The 3274-nt window shown below is 37.3% G+C and overlaps 1 pseudogene; it reads right to left on the bottom strand.

The window, feature by feature from the left end:
- Nucleotides 1–2493: 2493 nt before the first annotated feature.
- Nucleotides 2494–2669, bottom strand: LOC144820624 (small nucleolar RNA snR46; annotated as a pseudogene).
- Between the last annotated feature and the right edge of the window lie 605 nt (nt 2670–3274).

Genomic DNA, 3274 nt, shown 5'->3' with positions numbered 1-3274 from the left:
GCCCGGATGGTTTTGGGGTGCGATTTTTTCTTCATTTTAAAACAGTTTTAGTACCGCATTTACTCACTTTAATTAATCACTTCCTTGTTACAGGTGAATCTAAAGGTTCCTTTAAGCAGGCAATGCTTTGTTTACTTCCTAAAAAAGACAAAGAGCCTTCCCTTTGCAAAAATTATAGGCCCATTTCTCTTATGAATACAGATTGTAAAATATATGCAAAAATTTTGGCTTTCCGTATCAATGCAGTTATTCCCGATTTAGTAAACATATATCAATCTGGGTTTGTTAAAGGCAGGTCTATCACTGACAATGCAAGAACCCTTCTTAATATTATTCATTTGGCCACAAAGATGGATTCTCCCATTGCAGCTATCACGCTGGTTGCTGAAAAAGCTTTTGATCGAGTTAACTAGGATTTTATATTCGGAGCACTTCGATGGCTTGGTTTCAGTCCCCCCTATTCTTAAGTATATTCAATTGCTATATTCTGATCCTAAAACCTCCATTTGGATTAATGGTGCACAATCAGATTATTTTTCTCTCCATAGAGGAACTAGGCAAGATTGTCCTCTTTCCCCTCTCCTCTTTATTCTTGCTTTAGAGCCCTTTTTGGAAAAAATAAGAAATTCCTCCTCTTATTCTGGATTTGTTTACAAGGATGTTGAAATCAAATGTACTGCTTACGCGGATGATATTTTACTTTATATCTCCAATCCTATTGCTTCACTACCTGCACTTTTCTCCTTAATCCATGATTATTCTTTGGCATCCGGCTATAAACTGAATATTGATAAATCCGAAGTCCTCCCCCTTAACAAGTTTTGTCTTTCCCACATGTTTGCGGGCTCCGGATTTGAATGGAATCCTGGATTTATCAAATGTTTGGGTATTCTTTACGCCAATACCATCAGAGAGACCATCAAAATTAATCATACGGATATTCTCAAGAAAATATCTTCACTCATAGAACGTTGGTCTCCCCTTTTCCTTTCTTGGTGGGGCCGTTTGTCGACTATTAAAATGATGTTACTTCCTATTGTTAACTTTTATCTTTCTATGCTTCCTATCTCTCTTCCTCATTACTTTTTCAAATCTATTAATCGCCTCTTAACTAAATTTTTATGGAATAATCGCAAAGCGAGGGTCTCCCTTTTTTGTCTCCAACAGCCCAAGAACTTTGGTGGAGTAAACTTTCCTAATATCTCCCGCTTTCACTCAGCCTTCACACTTAAACAGATCTGGCCTTTCCTGACGGATTCGTCTTCTTCTCCATTAACGGCCTGGAGCTCTATAGAACTAGCGCAACTTGCTCCCTTCTCATTCCTTACAGCTACCCGCCTTTCTCAACCTCCTAAATATGTATTTTTCCTGTTTTTAAACATTCTAAGGCATTAACACTCTCACTTTTTCGCTCTTTTCTCTCTCCTTCTAATCTTTACATGCTTACCCCAGTTTGGTATAATAAATTCCTCAAGATCAACAACAGAGCGCTTTTTCTGGAAAGAATGGATCGATAAAGGAATTATTACATATGACCACTTGCTCAAAGATAATTCTTTAAGAACTTTCCAGGATCTACGCGATTCTTTTAGTCTCTCTAACACACATTCTACTCATTTCCTTTTACTTACACATACTTTATCTTCTACTATCCTTCAGGACATTCCCTCTTCCTCTGCAGCACTTCCCCTTTTTTCCCCGCCAGACTTTACAACTTCATTTAGAGCTTCGGCTATTTATAAGCTACTTTCACATTCCCCTATTGAGAGGCTTAAATCTAAAATAGAACTCCAGTGGGAATCGGATCTAACTCAAGATTTCTCACTACAAGTCTGGGACTCTATTTGGTCTAAACTAAATACAGTTTCCCGCTCGGCCAGTACCACACAGACTTTTTATTTCTTTTATAATAGGCTTTTTTTTACACCCTCTGACCTGCACAAGTTTAAATTACTGGATTCCAAGAAGTGTTGGTCCTGCCCATGTGACAATAGTGACCTTTTACATATGTTTTTTTACTGTCCAAGGGTCAAAGCTCTTTGATCTCATATTTGGTCCACACTTAACAGTATCCTATCCACTGATGTTCCCTTTGAGATTGTACATGTTTTTTTGGGCGGATTATCCCCTATTTGGAATGTTCAATGTAATGTTCGTAAATTTATTGACCTTTTCATAGCTATTTTATTCAGACAATTACTGCCAATTGGAAAGATACTTCAAAACTTGCTTATAGTGATTGGTGGAACTTGTTATGTCATCACCACAGACTTGATTGTGCATATGCTACAACTGTACCTTTATTAATCAAAAGAGATTTGCTATGGTTACCTTTAACTGATTACCTCTCCAGACTCACCCCTTAAACGATTTTATGGTATTTCACTCTTTTTTATTGTTATTTGATACTTATAGGGGTAGATGTATCAAGCCTTTTGCGAATTTCGGCCTTTGCGAATCGCAAAAGGCTTTTTTGCATTTCTGGGAATGTATTAAATAATCGCAAAATAAGGAATCGCAATAATTTGCAATTCCCTATTTTTCTTAAGCATATAAGGAATCGCAAATTTTGCGATTCCTTAAATGCGATGTATGTGGGGTTTTAAAATTGCGAATTTTGGTTAAGAAATCGCAAATTACCACCAACTGGTGGTAATTTGCGATTTCATTTAAAAATGCCCTATTTGGCATTTGTGAAGGTGGCATGTGACGCAGATACATGCCCATAGGGCATGTATGTGCGCCATATGCACACACATGTAAATTTCAGGGGTGCAGCAGGGTGTCTTTGAGACACCCCTTAAATTATTCTCAATTTGCGAATTCGCAAAATGCGATTCGCAAATTGAGAAATATTTCGCAATCATTCCTATGGGCCTCTTGACCCATAGGAATGCATTGGAAATTATTCCTTATTTGCGAATTCGCAAAGTGCGAATTCGCAAATAAGGAAGACTGAGAAATCGCTAAAAAATAGCGATTTTTTTACATACATTCCATTTTGCGAATTCTAAATAGCGGTTCCTTAAAAATTGCTTTTAAGAAATCGCAAAATGGAATTTTGATACATCTACCCCAGAGTTGCCTTTTTCTCTCCCTCCCCCTCCCCCTTTTCTTCTTTTTCCTCTTCCCCTTATGAAAATACCCACAAACGCTTTGTTTATAGGTACATTATTACCCCTTCTTTTTTGGGGTTGTTATCTTAACTGTTTCTGTACATTAGATGCTTCATGTCTTTTTTGGTGGCCTTAATTTCCGTAATGATGTTTTACGT

Source organism: Lissotriton helveticus, chromosome 2_1 (genome assembly GCF_964261635.1).
Source record: "Lissotriton helveticus chromosome 2_1, aLisHel1.1, whole genome shotgun sequence".
Classification (NCBI taxonomy): domain Eukaryota; kingdom Metazoa; phylum Chordata; class Amphibia; order Caudata; family Salamandridae; genus Lissotriton; species Lissotriton helveticus.
This window is presented reverse-complemented; position numbering and strand designations above follow the sequence as displayed.